General features: G+C 39.5%; 1 protein-coding gene across 1 annotated transcript in view; it reads left to right on the top strand.

The window, feature by feature from the left end:
- LOC150081763 (alcohol dehydrogenase class-3-like) overlaps positions 1 to 16,540 on the top strand; it is a 97,490-nt gene that overhangs the window by 11,715 nt on the left and 69,235 nt on the right. The window lies entirely within an intron of this gene.

The raw sequence follows: 16,540 nt of genomic DNA, 5'->3' as shown, positions 1-16,540 counted from the left end.
GGGGCAACACAGAACTGCGTACACTATGTTCGCTGTCTAGCTACGTCGCGTGTTGTTTGATTTGTGGCTATATTTTTAAGCGTAACTGACGACGGGCATGCGCAGTACACCCGCATGCAAGAAATTTAGTTCTTTTTCTCTGCTCAAGTCTCGTACGAATCGTAGCCAGTGGAGCCGCTTGGTGTAGCAAACATAGCGTGCAAATCATACGTAGAATACATAGCGTAGCGTCCTGTGTGGCCTCTGCTTAATCCGTGCTTTGACTCTGGTTAAATTGAAACCGCTTATTATGCTAACCGGATGCGTCTGTTTTAAGAAACTAATGAATAATAAATTATTTGATGTTTACCAAAAACTTGGAATTATGTTAATTATTAAATTTAATTAACCGATTAATAATCCTATACTATAAATAGGATTATACTAATCCTATTTATAGTATAGGATTAGTAACACCCACGTTATGCCTTCCACACAAGATTAAGTTTTAGGTTATGAAATTTTTGATAATTCCATTATCATGAGCACCTAATAGCTAAAATCATAAGGTATGAGTGAATGGTTTCTTGTATGAAATGCATATGCTAGAGCAGGGGCGGGCAGCCTTTTCGACCATACGAGCTACCTTAAAAACAAGGTCTCGATTGACATATAATTTTTTTTTTTTTTTTTTTTTTTTTTTTTACAAGTGTATCTCTGTTGTAAAACCTGGCATATTATATATATATGTTGGTTGCATAATTATAATTTTCTATTATAAAAAAAACACTAAGTAGGTACATCAAAATTTGAAGTTAATGTAAAAACTAAATCAGACAAGTAATTAGATAGTTGGCATGGGTGTTCTCCCAGAAAATTATATTACAGTTTTATTTCTGTGTATCACGATCGACTAAAATATGCCTCGAGATTGGTAGGTCGATCGCAATCAACCATTTGCTGTCCCCTGTGATCGGGCAACTGAGAAGTAAACATCAATCACAGTTGCTTAGAACTGTGATTGATGGACGGATTATTATCCTTTTTAGCGGAAAAAAATGCGTCGTAATCATCCAACTTCAATAAAGAAAGAAAATGTGTTGTTTGGTTTAATGTACAGTAAAAACTATTTAGTTATGACCTTCATTTTTCCGAAGGTCGCAATAACTAAGTGGTTTTCTTTTAAAGGGCAATTTATTCCGGCAGGCAACTTCCTGATGCTCGGCCTACATTTATTTAAAAGCACAAACGAAGGTGGGTCCAGGATCTTCATTTTCGTATGCCATTTATTAGATAGCGAGGAGGATTGCTCGTGTGACACAAACCAAACGGTTCCTGGATTTGTAGAATAATTACATAAAATCAGTCCTGATAAGTGAGAGTTTGCCAAGAGCTTCGCTATACTGGCGGCGAAATGAGAGTAAACTAGCGAACTCCTGGTATTATTTGCAGAGGAAACGCTTATGCTTTGTTTTCTGTTGATGAGCGGATATATATTAACGATTGTTGGAGAAATTAAAAAATTCAGGAGTAGTTTAGTAAAAGATAAGTAAAATTGTTCGGGTTCGCTGAGAGTTAGCATTTTTATTTGGCGTCTGCATTTATTTTATTTGATTATTATTATTATTATTTTTTTTTTTTTTACATAAAGTTGAGTTTTATACAATATACATTGCACTGATATACATGCACCCCATCCATGGGAAATATTGTATAGTCCAACACTGGAAATCAATCGACCAGCAGCACATTCAAGAACTTCTACCTCCTTCACATCTGATACAAAACAAGCTCTTCCTCTACCACACGGCACCTCCGTAGCCAGGTGGGAAGCAGCAACAGTGCGTAGTACACGCTTCTTGATTAGACCGGGGTTCAAGCCCGTGACCACCAAATACGGAGGATGCGGAAAGGTCAGGGAATGACCACTGCATATTCCCGGAGCAATATGGCCTTAGTTGCTAATGCTCCTAAAAAACAAATAACAACAACAGGCAGGGGTATTCCCACTTCTCCCTCTCACCTCTTTACTCCGCTGGAGGATGCCTTCTTTCCTCATCCTCCTTCTTGTTCCCAATTTGATTCCATTTCTCTTACTACCTTCCCCATTCAATCTCACCATTTTTTTTTTTTTTTTTTTTTGTTCTCCGTCAGGAAGCTAAGGCTACCCCTGACGGGGTGCCTCCGTAGCCAGGTGGGCAGGAGCAGCAGTGCGTAGCACACGCTTCTTGATTAGACCGGCGTTCGAGCCCGTGAACACCAAATACGGAGGATGCGGAGAGGTCAGGGAATGACCACCGCATATCCTCGGAGCAATATGGCCTTAATTGCTAATGCTCCTGAAAACCAAACAACAACAAACTTACCCCTGACGGAGAATAGCCAGAGTACTCTGGAAGCCTGGCCCACCTGGAAAGCCTGCCCAGTATCCGTCTACACCACGGGGAGGTAGGTCACAACAACGCATGTGCCGCGGCCGCCCTCCTAACCCTCTGGTTTACCAGCTCTTACTGCCCTACTATCAGAGGGAAAAAATAATAATAATAAATAAATAAAATAAATAAAAATAAAACAATATATAAAATAAAAAAAATATAAAAATATATATATAATAAAAAAAAACGTGGAGTCCCACTAGGGGCCCTGTGGCTAAGAAGCCAGAACATTACAACAGACCCCAAACACAAAACTTTTCACACACAACACACTACACTTTTTCTGGTTTTTAGAGAGTTCTGTTTTTATCACAAGAGAACTGATGGCGCAGATGTGGGAAACCACAGGTGGCGCCTACCCAAACACTATGCCACATTCAATTGGTGTTGGTTGGTCCCTGGTGACGAAATGGCCTGACAACACTTTTTTCAGGCCTGTTTTGCAGAGGTTCTGAGCTATCACAGGAGTAATAGGTGGAAATGGGCTAGGAGCCACCCTTCATACTAGGACACACACACACACATGCATATGTACACATGGGCTACAGCATATATAAGAGTATGTATATAAATCTTGTATATAAACTGATTAATATGTATCTTGAGAATGTATATACAGTCGTGTGTTAATAAATGAAAATGAAAATGCCACATTCAATTCCCCACACTGGGTGGAAAAGCCCTGTGTTCGAATCCCGTCGATGACGCAAGAAACTTTAATGGGCTTTTTTCACTCCGTGGCTGAGTTAGTCGGTCTCAGGCGTAGATAGCAAGATTTTTCCCTCCATAAATTACGGTTTTTTCTACATCGCATAATATGAACACGTGATTCTGTTACTGAGAGAGAGGGCGCTCCAATTAATGAAAAAGATAGATGCACTTAATAAAGTAGCCATGTAGTGCATATATTGGCATTGCAGCGCTTCGAGTCATAATATTATTCTTGTAGGCATTATGACTTTAAGTTTTAAGAAAGGTGTTGTGTACTTGCCCGCACGGGCACAGAGTCCTCTTACACTGTGCAACAATTTGCTTCCGAGGACTACACAAAATATCAGCTGCTTACTATCGCGAATTTGTGGAAGATGCACATAAAGGATCACAGCTGCAATTAAGGCCACATGTGGGCCTACATGTCCTATTAATTTCTTGAATAATGTAGCAGATTGGTCACGCACCAGAGTGCAGTAATAGACAGACACGTGTTTGAGTGACATGGTTCGAGCTCGCGTGAGTGCTAATAAAGAAGAAAATCTTTATTGTACAGTAAAGATACAATAATGTGCCCGCCACAGCCAGGAGGCCAGGGGCTTGACAATGATATAGAAATATAAAAATATGTACAGTATAAAAATTTGTGCAGTATAAAATATTACATAACAATTAAAAACGTAGCATTAGCCATTCAATAGATATGAGTATGTACATAGTTGTGAGGCAGACAGTACACCAAGGTATGTACACGTTCATATGTACAAAGCACATATTTAAGCATATTCACACAAGTCAGAAAATTTCACAGTGCCACATTATTGTTCGGTATTGCATTTTCTTGTGAAGACAGTTCGTCGATTTTCCTGCGACGTGCCGTTATGCACCTCATAGGAGATAGAAGATGGAGATATCAGTATGAGTCGACATCAGGGGCCAAACAAAAGGGGAACAAGTTCGGCCAACGAGCGCCTGTAATTGCGATCAGAAGCGAATTTCTGCAGGTCAACTCCGATCATTAGCAGGGCTTGTACTGTAGGAAGTACTTGTCCAGGTAGGAATCTGTCACTGATCTTCAGCCTGTTCCGTTGTAGCTGAAGAAGAGGGGTGGCTCGTAAGGACGGAAGTGGAACATGCCACTGGCATATATCCCAGAAGTCAGGGGAGTTGATTTTGCCAACCAGCATTTTGACTGTGGTCACAGTTCTCCTCATGCTGATTATTTGAGGCAGCCGTGGGATTTGGAGTTGGTCGGCCATGCTGGTGGTCCTCTGCTGAGGGGGGAGTCGATGTTTGTGGGTTGCCCACTTCAATATCCAGTATTCACTGGCGAAGATGGGCTTCATGAGAGAAGGTACTGCGGATGCCCATATTTCAGAGGCATACAGAAAGGTAGGATACACAATGGTTTCCAGATATCTGATTGTGGTTCTTGCGTCTGTGTTATGAAGAAGATGTTGACGGGCAATCCAGCGCATTCGGTTGATCTTGCGTAGAACACATTCGATGTGACAGTTGAACCTAAGGTTTGGGTCGAAGGTTACACCGAGATCTTTGTGTTTAGTAACACTTGGAATAATTGCGCCCTCCAGTGAGGGTTGTATGAATGTGGGACACTTCTTCAGAGAAAAAACCATAATAACGGATTTTTGGGGGTTCAGTTTGAGACCGAAATGGTTGAGATGGCTAGAGAAAGCTGTGATCTTATTACAGATTTCCGATGTGATCACTCCCCTGTCGGCTGATGGTGGTATTTCCGTTAGGAACTTTATATCGTCGGCGTAGGTAATGACATCATCTCTGTTACACACAAACGGAATAAGGAGGGCTGTAAAAAGTAACCCCGATAAAACGCCACCTTGCGGCACACCAGCATTGATGGATCGGGTATAGCAGAGGTTACGATGAGTGAAGTACACTGTTCTGTTCCGGAGGAGCGAGTGCAGAAAAGCGAAAACGTCACCTTTGATCCGAAAGAAATTGGTTAGGAGATTCAGAAGGGCTGAGATGTTGAGGCTATCAAAAGCAGCTTCAATATCGGCATAAACAACCGCCATTTCTGATTTGGCCTCAAATGCATTTAAAATTTCCGTTTGGACTGCCAGAAGGTTGGAGACAGTTGATCTATTAGGGAGAACATAATGGAGTTGTTTTGATGATTGTGGAAGAAGATGGCGTGTTATATGCGGAAGAAGAACTTTTTCCAGTAGCTTTAGGAGCGTGGATGCAGTGGAGATCGGTCTATAGTGCTTCGGCTGGCTTGGTAGTTGAACTTTAGGTAGTGGGGCAAGACTGTATTTGCTCCAGGATGCCGGAAACACTCTATGGGAGAGGATGGAGTTGAACAAGTAGAGCAGAGGATCAAGGATATATGGACTGAGGCACTTTACGATGAAATGTGGGACATTATCGATGCCAGCGGTGCATGACGGACGCAGCGAGTTGATGGCTTGACGAAGCTGCTGTCGATCGATTTGAATAGAAAACAGCTCATCATCTGGACTTGAAATGGGGTCTGGTTGGTAATCATATGGTTGTGTGATGTTGTCTTGGAATCTGGCTACATAGTTGATCCATTCAACTGGATTGAAATTGGAATCTGGTTCAGAGTTATGGGTATATGGCACTTTGCCTTTGGATAAGGTCTTGTCAGTGTATTCTTTAATGGCTTGCGATTTCAGTCTATTAAACAGTGCTCTAGCTTTGGAGTACTGAGTTCGGTCATATGCTGTACCAGACTGTTTCCATTGTTTATGGAGGGACTGTTTGCACTTGAAACTGTGATTTAGCTCCGAAGACCACCAAGCATTAGTTCTAGCGGAGATACTGACCTGTTTAGCTGCTGAGAACATAGTAACAGTGTGCAACCATCTAGTTAATATGTCTAGAGCCAGTTCCGGATCTCCTGATTCGAGAACTTCCCAGGGAATTAATCTTGTTGCATAAAGGCATCTGTTCGGTTGTAGGAAGGTGGGAGAGATGATGATCTTCCTTTTGACGTAGTGGGAGACATTAAAGTTGGGCGTTGGGAGCTGCAATAGGACTACGATGGGTTCATGATCGGATTCAAAGTGTGTTTCGGGTTTAATGTCGACGCTACAGGAACCAGACGATAATATGAGATCCAGGCGATGAAGACCTCTAGTTGGGCCTTCGTTTATGATCCTGAGGCCACTAGGTGCAATCTTAGCCATAAGTGACTCATGAAGATGTTGGAGATTTGGTGGTAAGTTAAAATCCCCACAGATGAGGTGGATAGCAGATGTGTGAAGCGTATTTATTAGCCAGGATGCAATATCATTGATTGTCTGAGCATCGGGGGTTGGGGGTGTATATATTGCACCGAGATCTAATAAGCAAGAGTTGATCTTGACCGTTACTATCAATGCTTCGAATAGATTGGATTTGCTGGAGACTACATGTACGAACTCAAGTTTACTGGCATTTATGAAAACAGCAACGCCCCCACCACAGGTATGAGAGCGGGAGGTGAAGAAAGATTTGTAACCAGCAGCTTGGGCGGAGGCAATTGATTCTTGTTGTGGTTCCAGCCAGGTTTCAGACATGCAGATGACGTCAGCCATTTGGGACAGAAGCATCTGCTCAAGTGTCTCGAGCTTATTCCGAATACTACGAACATTTTGATAAAAAATCTTGAGTGTAAGGTGACACGAGACCTTCACGAGTGCTGATTCGAGGACATTATTTATTTTCTTTGTTGGCTTTTTAGCACGGTTAGTTACAATAGTTGGTATGAGCTGAGGGTGGATTTCATTGTAGCTGTGGTATTGCAGAGATTGATGAGAGGTTTTGTCATCGGGGTATGTATAGGGCTCATCATCGTGTGACCCTGATTCCTGGTTTTGGGGCTTCTGAGAATAGGAATGCCTATCAAACCGTCACGCTTGGGAGCAGTCTTGGTGGGATAGCGCATTAGCCATGGCTAGGAGTGGGGTGATATTGGATTTAGGTTCATAGTATGGCCTGAGTAGTGATCCAGACGGCCAGAGAGCAGTCGCTGATATGGAGCTGAAATTCTGTGCATCGCACTCAACTTTGAACGATGTATGCAGGGGTGTTTTCTTAAGAAGTGTGACGGACACAGTAAAGTGCAGCTCATGCATTATGGTAAACGTTAGTATTGATTGTCAAAATTAATAAATTGCAAAATCTTCTGAGCTGGTGGTCTTGCAGGAATATAAACAAGAACATGTTGGCAAGTACTGGTGCCGAAATACTGTTGAGAATTGCTTTGAAAGCCACAAGCACATCTTTACTCGAAACAGTTTCTCGATTTCTTTGAACATATGTTTGTTAATAAGTACTTTTTTTTTGTTAGTTGTTGGCGCATCGGCTTCTGTGGCCATAATGCACCTCCCAAAGTTTTTGCATTTTACTTTTATCCAAGCCAGAGGCGGGATTCGAACCCGCGACCTTTGGTTAATAAGTACTAGCGCTCCGAAGGAGGAATTCACAACAGTGAAAATGGAAAACATTTTTATAGTACGAGAAATAATGTTGTTATTGTTGTTGCATTAGGATTTTAGGATCATCGGCGACTAAGGCCATTGTAAATTTCGTGTTTTCTGTGGTCGATTTTCTGTTTGCTGGGCGAAAGACTGGAGTTTCCGAGAGAACAAACCCTGCTACCCTCGCTGAGACCGGCCAACTCAGCCACGTTGTGAAAAAGGCCCATAAAATTTCCTCACGTTATCGACGCGACTCGAACTGAGGTCTTTTCCACGCGGTGTGGGGAGGACGGCGATTCCATTGGTAAACTGTGCTACCCACGAGGGCAAAGAGAGAAATAACGTTATCGTTCCACATCATTAAACGCAGCAGCATTACCACACCTCTTTTTTTCTTCCTTTTTTTTTTTTTTTTTTTACTTGGTCTCCGCTCAGGAAGCTGAGGCGACCCTGAGGAGAACAGCCAGAGAATAATCGGCAGCCTGGCTACCGACTAGCGATGTGTGTGTGAGCGATGTGAGGTCCCACCAGGGGCCCGTGCGGCCAAATGCCAGGACACACAACAGAACCCAACACAATAATACGCATTAAACACAACAGTTTCCTGGCATTTACAGTATTTCTGTATTTCTTCAAAGCGTACATATTGCCCAGATGTGGGAAACCACAAGTGGCGCCGGACCCCAAATATATGCACACTGTAGCTTCAATCAAATTACTTAATCCCCAAGGGCTCACATCTGGTGAGTATGGGCTTGGCACACCCAGGGTCCTGAGCTGGATATCATCATTCTTCTCTTTCTTGGTGATTCCCTTCTACTTTTGACTCTCTCTCTCTCTCTCTCTGGTAACTTGGGAATTTTTTTTGGCTGATGCAGCATAAGCCTCAGGCTTCCTTGCACCCTATAGCTAAACGACAGCAAAATAACACTGGTGGGTTTCCTAAATTATGGCCATCGGGAAAACTGTCCGTCTTTGAATTAAATATGAAGACTGTGAGAGCCTAGATAGTTTTCATTCCCCTTAATTGAAAAAAATAATCGAATTAATCGAAAAAAAATATTGTATAATCGAATTTAGGATAAGTTTAATTTTCCAGAGCGAAATAAAGCGAAATAAATCTCGTATAATTGTGCGTATTTTTCGAGTTTGTGAGTTGTGTTGCTGTATGTGAGGTAAATGTAATTCATACAAATTCTCAATGTTACTTAGCATAGCGACATTTTCTTTCTTTCTTCTCCCAACCCTATGCGTTCACTAATCTTTCCTCGTTCCGCTATACTGCAGCTCATGTCAAGGCCGAATGCCATTACTTTTTAATCTGCCAAAGGGAGACGCGAAAATTGTGCAATGCCTTGCTGATACTTCCTGGTTCCTATTACAGGTACAGCGACGTTCTCAATTAACGATTTTAATATTAAATGCTTCTGTTGCGTTACACGAGAAACTATCACAATAATGAAGCCAGAAAAAACATTTGGTGACGACAGGCACTTTACCGTTCCAAGGCTGACGCGGAAGTGAAATTACGTAAATAACTGCACTTATTAAAGTGCATTGTTATTATTTCTAAAACTAAAGCCATCTTTCATTCTTTGTAAGTACTGTAATTACAAACCGCAGTGTTCTAAGGTCTGTTGTTTATTATAAGCGCTGAGGCAAGAGTAAATTGTTCATAATATCTAATTAGTCTGTATTATTCATGATTTAAAAAAAAAAAAAATGTAATTTCCTGGAACAACAAAAAAAAAAAAAAAACACCAGCACTGAACTCGACTCCGGTGTGAATGAAACGAGCCTGCATATTCCTCTTCCCATAGAAGTATCGAATGAAGGCCTTTTTCTCACTGTGTACAAGTACAGATCGAAACTACGTTGCTAGTCATGATATCACGTTTAAGAGTATTCATTACTTCCGGTATTAAAATCTAGCAATTCTTCACGCAGATTAAATATCAATTAACTTTTGGTTGTCTACTAGTGTTTTATTGTTATAAAAAAAAGAAATAAAATTTTTCTTCTTTACTGGATTTTTTCCACCCCCCCGATGGGTACTGGTACCAAGTACAAGGGGTAGTTGGTTGTGTTCGATAATTATTATTTCTGATATTACTGTTGATTGCGAAACTCTGTACTGTCCGATAAGTTTCGAGATCCCGTCTTTCTGGAGTTCCATGTAAGTGTTACTGGGAGGCCTACTGCCGCTAGATTCTTTGGCATAATGCCAGTGATTGAAACGGTGATCGGGATGGACATTACTTGTTCCATATAGCACACTTCCTATCTTAGGTCTATGTTCTGATCTTTTCCTCGTAGTTTTTTTTGGAAGTTGCTGAACGTTGGTCACCACTGTGTCGCACAGGTGGGTAGCCATTTTCTTCTTGTCGAAGTTTATGTCTGGTCTGTTGTGCGTGATCGTCTTGTCCATTATTATGGCACAACCCCAGCATAGTTTATGAGTACGTGTCTCTAGTACTGCCGGAGGTTCTTATCTGTAGTACGGTACCCTTTCTTTGATTAATTGGTATTTTTGCGCTTCTTCTGATACTGGCGAACTGCTTATCTGTAAGTGTACTCCGTCTTGGTGATCACCCTGCATCCGCGGTGATGTGCAAGAATTGTTTATTGGGCTAGGTGTCACCATTGACTTAATGTCATCTGTCACTCAGGGGTGCCTGGCAATGTAATATAATAACAAATTATTATTATTATTATATGTATTATGGTTACCTGTAATTGATTACATATACCCATATACATGTACAGTAGAACCCTGATAAGAAATTCCTGCATAAGAAGTTTTCCCCTTTACTAAGTTTGGTTTCTTAAGTCCCAATTTCACCTTTATGTATTGTAATGTATTATTTTCCTGCGTAAGAAGTTTTCAGGATAAAAAGTTTTCCCGCATAAAAAGTTCATGATAAAGAATACACAGTGTATTATTATAATGCAGTTTTCCCACTTAGTATGTTTTTTAAAAAAAGAAATTCTTTATTTTTAATATTAAAAAAATATTGAACAATATAAACATTTGGTAATCGAACAAGTTATTGCCAAGCATCATTTTAGTTCGTAATAAACCACCGAAATAGGTGAAATGGCATCGTTTTTTACATCTCATATTGTAATTGCCTTCATAACGAGTTGACCTGATATTGTACTACAACTATGACAACTATTATTTTTACGCCACCCGAATAATTAAATTCATCTGCCGTGCTGTGTGTCTTATGTCTGTTAATTGCGCGTGTTCTATGGTCGATTATGTCTGTTTTGCTGGACGAAAAACCCCAGTTTCTGAGGGGGAAGAACCTTGCTATCTTCGTCCGAGATAGCAAGGTTCAATGAGCAACGTTCACCACTGGGAAGACCAATGTTACTTATTCTCGGTGGATATCACCACCCAGGTGTGACGATCCGCTGAGAATCCAGTGTCGAAACGTTGCTTATTCTAGGTAGTTTGGGCTGTCCAAGGGACGGGATTTTATTATTCAGTTTTTTCATTTACTTACATTTTTTTTTATTTATTTATTTTATTTATTTATTATTTTTGCTCTGATATTAGGGCAGTAAGAGCTGGTAAACCAGAGGGTTCGGAGGGCGGCCGCGGCACATGCGTGGTTGTGACCTACCTCCCTGTGGTGTAGACGGACACTGGGCAGCCTTTCCAGGTGATCGCCTGACTGGTGACAAAAGGGCCCGTGGAACTGAGGAGGCCCTGTTTGAACTTCTCTCCATAGTAAACAACTGCAGTTTTAATTATGCTATGGCTATTTTCGTAGATTTCTCTGGAGCCTTTGACTCCCTTTGGTGGGACAGCTTCTTTGCTCGCCTCAGGGCTGCTCGATGCTCCTCACAACTCTACAATTTAACCTGCAACTACTTTCTCCACCGTTCTATACAAGTCATTTCTGGAACTCAGCAACTTAGTCGTTCTGTCTCTAGAGGATGCCCACAAGGTTCAGTGCTTGGTCCACTCGTCTGGGATTTGGTTCTAGATGAGTGGCTTCTCCGTTCAACTCCCAATGCTTCTAAAATAGCATATGCCAGGGGTGGGCACGCATGAGGTCAATGAGAGCCGCATTCCGGTTTTTCATATATTATAAAGAGCCACACCATAGTTACATAGTATTAAATACACAAATTCAAATTTAATTTAATTTAATTAAATTAATATGATTACATATTCTACACAAGTCTTAAGTGCTATGTAAAGTATGCATATATAAGAAAATATAATTAAGAGAAAGAAAATACAAAATAATTATTTCAGAGATTTAATGAAGACCTTTGGTCTTCCTTAAATCTTTGAAATTTGGCGTAAATTTTGTTAAAGCCGTTCGCAGCAATTCAGTGTGATGATGATTGGTCAACTGTGAACGATATTTCGACTTCAAGAACTTCATTGTGGAGTACAACGATTCACAGCAATATGTTGTACCAAAAATTGAAATTAGACGGCAAGCAGCTTTCTTTAAATGTGGATATTTTGATTCTGGCATAAGTTTCCAAAATTCAATTATAGAAGTTGATTTGTGCTGCATTTGCAATGCCTGATCCTCTTTCATCTCTAATAACTCCAATTCGCCAGCCGCTTTTTCAACAAGTATTATTTCAGAAATTGGAAATCCATCTTCAATAATATCACAAATAAATGGGTTCACAAAATATGCAAATGCAGATTTCAAAACTTTTCAAATCTTCAAACCTATGTTTGAAATCTGCTTGCAATTCTTCCAGTTTTTCTTTGTATTCGTCTAACTTTTCTTCTTTGATATTAATTATATTTGCTTTTACTCGTGGAAAATGATTAAATATTTTGTTCTTAAGATTGTACACAAAAAGCCGAAGTTTAGCTTCAAAACTAAATACAGTTTGTGACAAATCAATAATAATTTTTTTCTTTCCTTGTAAAGCCAAATTAAGTGTTTGCAAATGTTCTATAATGTCTGTAAGGAACGTTAAGTCAGAAAGCCAAGTTTCATTTTCTAATTCTGAGTATTTTTTTTCCTTTTTCTTTTGTAAATGTTATGATAGGATTTAGGAGTTCCACAAAACGGCTCAAAACATTGTAAGTTGACAGCCATCTTACAACACACCACAGGGATAAATCATTGGGCAATTCATCTGTTTCGTCATTCATTCGCAACTCTTCTAAAAAGTTCTTAAATTGACGATGTGTTTTGGCATTTGTTCTAATTAAATTCACAATCTGCAAAACAATCTTCCACACATTTTCCTATTTGAAGTACTTCGCTATGAGATGCTCTCGGTGAATTATGCAGTGAAGTGGTAAGAAAAGTGGAATTTTAGGATCGTTGTTTAAAAGACCAATGAGACCTTGGTTTTTCCCTATCATTGCAGGCGCTCCGTCGGTCGCAACACTTACAAGTTTATCACGTGGCAATTCAAACCTGTTCATTACTTCATCAAGCGCATTTCTAACATCGATACCGCCAGTTGTTTCGATAAGAGCTACTAGGTCTAACATTTCTTCCTTCACATTTACGTCTGCAGATACATACAAAGCGGACAAAAACGGCCAATTGTGGAACATTCTGAATGTCTGTAGACTCGTCGAGAGCTAAACTAAATGCTGTACAATTTTTCAAATCACACATCAAACTATTTTCAACATTTTTACTAATTGCACCAATATGACGCTCAGTTGTACGGCGTGATAGGAACCTGTGCGATCAATTTTTGTAGTTTTGTATTATCTGGATCCAAAACTTTAACCACTTCTTCCAAGTTTCTTTTAATAAATTCTCCTTCTCCATATGGACGTTTGGCACGAGCAATATTCCAAGCTATCAAAAAACTAGCTTCGTTTGCTCTGTCATCTTCGCGACTAAAAGAAGACAAGAGTCCTTGTTGCTTATGAAGACCAGATTGCAAGGACTTCAGAGTTTCTCTGTTCGCAATTTTTGAATTGAGTGGATATTGAGTTGAAAAGCGGGGATGACTTACTTCGTAATGTCGACGTAAATTGCTTACTTTGTAGTTTGCAATTGTAACTTTACAAATAAGACACAACGACTTTCCATTATTGTCAATAAAAGCAAAATTTTCTACCAAATTCTTCTTGAAAGATTCTATTTTCTTGTTCGTATTTTCGTTTTTTGATATTTTATCAAAGAGGTCATGTTATCAAAAAATCAAAAAATTTAAATAAATTTAATTCCAAAGTCTGGAATTGAAACTCTTATGGGAGGTTTGGTCACATAGTGCTGCACAAGTCCGCTGATGGCGCCAGCAGTGTAAATGCGCGCGGATTTATTTATAATCAAAATAAAAAATAGCAAAATATCTAGACATAAAAAAAAAATAAACACAACATAAAATCCGTATAACAAAATATTACTTAGTTAATTTAACAAGATTCAGTGAAAAGAGTTCTGAAATAATAATAAAAAAAAAAAAGATTTAATGGGAGCCGCACTTAACTCAACGAAGAGCCGCATGCTGCTCTGAGAGCCGCATTTGCCCATCGTTGGCATATGCCGATGATCTAACCCTTCATGTCCTTGGTAATTCTCGTGCTTCTTTGGAAAGTACTGCCAGTAGCATTATGAATGATCTGTGCTCTTGGTCTGATATTAATAAACTTACCATTTCTCCTAACAAGACAAAGCTTCTTTATCTTAAGGGCAACCTCAACATTTTCAGACCTCCGATTGTTAAACTTTTTGGTCGTTCTCTCTCTCTCTCCATGGTTGACTCGCATAAATTTTTGGGTATTATTCTAGATCGCAAGTTAAACTTTCAGAAACATATCTTGCACCTTCATGAGAAAATAGCCAAGTATACATCTGTCTTTGTCCGTCTTTCGCATCAATCCTGGAGTATTAACCATCATACCATTCGTCTTTTGTACAAAGTGGTTTTTGTTCCGATTTGTACCTATGGCGCTGGTGCCTGATTTTGGTATACTAAGAAGATTGCTATCCAAAAGAAACTCTCCTCTATCCAAAGACGTATGCTCTTAATGTAGAGTCGTACCTGTCGCACTGTCTCGACAGCTGCGCTCCAGGTTCTAATCGGTTACCTCTGGATCACCAAATCGCTTATCGAGGTTTTTGCTATTACCTTAGACATGCCATTCCAGTTGACTTTTTAGACTTCACTGTTAATATCTACTGCGATCCTAAAACTGAAAAAACTCGTTGCTGGAACCACCTGGTTCAACTCTGACGAGATCGGTGGTCTTCTTCTTCTTCAAAATTTATGGTCACAAGAAAATTTATTCCATTTGTGTCCTTTGCCTTACAAACGTCTATGCTAAAGTGGTTCAGTCCGAGTCTCCGCACTCTTTTTCTTCTAACTGGCCATGGTTCCCTTCGTGCTAAACTTGCTATGTTTAACCTGTCTGATTCATCCCTCTGTAACTGTGGCAGCCCAAAAGACTGACAGCATGTTCTTTTCACCTGTCCATATTACTTCGATCTTCATCAGCCTCTGTCTACTCTGTGTCAACCATTGTCCCAAGGCAATGAGTCTTCTCTCTTGGACTCCAAAGAAAAATTTCAACTTCTGCAAGATTTTGCACACAAACCTTTGCCAGACGTGGACAAATCATCAGTAGTACCCTAATTTCAGGAACTACTCCTATTCCAGCATTACCTCCAGTCCAGACCAGTATCTCTATCATCGCCATCTCGTGATACTACCACCATCGTCACTACCACCATTTTTTATTTAGCTCAAGTACTATCTTCACCACCATCTTCGACTTGGACAGTTGGTTAACAAACGTGTATGACGCCGAGTGACATCACTGTCTTCTTGACTTCTATTTTCTGCTAACCTCAGGCTGGCCCTGAGGCGGGATTTGCATCCTTACACTGGTGCAGGATGATTTTTTATTTTTATCTTTATTTTTACTGAATTTTATTTATTTATTTTTACTGAATTTTATTTATTTTTTTTTCTTATTTTTATCTTTAATTTTTCTGATTATTTTATTATCATTTATTTATTATTATTTTCTTTAAATTTATTGTTAAAATTAACTTTATTTTCTCATACTTTGAATGATTTCGACATTCAGTACGTGACACTCGAGGTTTGCTGCGTTTCGCGTTCAGTTGTGGCCCACCTCCTCGCGGCATAGACGGGTTTCAGGACGCACCACCCTGGTGCTTGTTGCTTCCTGATAGCAAAGCGGCCAGAAACAACTAAACAACATAACAAACACATACACGGCACAAACATAGCATTACACTCGTTTCTGGCCTTTCTGCAGAGTTTTTGTAACATCACAGTGTAACACGGCGGAGTTGAACTATAGCGTTTGGGAGCCGCCTTACATAAGACACTATACATATCTACATATCTACATGACAAAAGGGCCAAAAACAACTAAACAACACACACACACACTGCACAGGTATTGGCCATGCTTGAAATTAAATCCTCTGGTTTAATGAAAATTCAACAGAGGTTCCTACAAGTATAGAATTATATTTTATTTTCTCAATGTATGCGATCGAAATAATATGCAAAGCAATAAAAAGAGCTTGAAAAGAATGAAACGTGTACCAGTGATATTTTTAATATAATGAATGATCTAAAAAATCCACTGAAGAATCATCTTGATCAAGAATGTTTTGGGTATCAAGTTCATCAGCATTTTCAGAAATTAGATCTTGATGATAAAAGCACAGTAATAAATGATTACAAAGCATTTTATAATGCTGCATTGAAATATTTAAGAAAGAAATTTAATTTTAATAAAAAAAACCTTTTTGAAACTCAGCAAATTGAGCATTTAAAATGTTGTCCTAATTTATTTGTTGAAGTAACAAAATATTTTAAATTAATAGAAAAAACTAAAGTTCGATATGATAAACAATTTGATGAAGTTTCAGAAAACAAATTATGAAACTTTCAACCTCTGAAAAATTGAAAACTTGTTCGAGTGCTTCGAGTCAAAGGCATGTAATT

This window comes from Mastigoproctus giganteus, chromosome 8 (genome assembly GCF_048544385.1).
Source record: "Mastigoproctus giganteus isolate SK-2022 chromosome 8, ASM4854438v1, whole genome shotgun sequence".
Lineage (NCBI taxonomy): Eukaryota > Metazoa > Arthropoda > Arachnida > Uropygi > Thelyphonidae > Mastigoproctus > Mastigoproctus giganteus.
The sequence above is the reverse complement of the archived record's forward strand: the minus strand, read 5'-3'. Positions and strand labels throughout refer to the sequence as shown.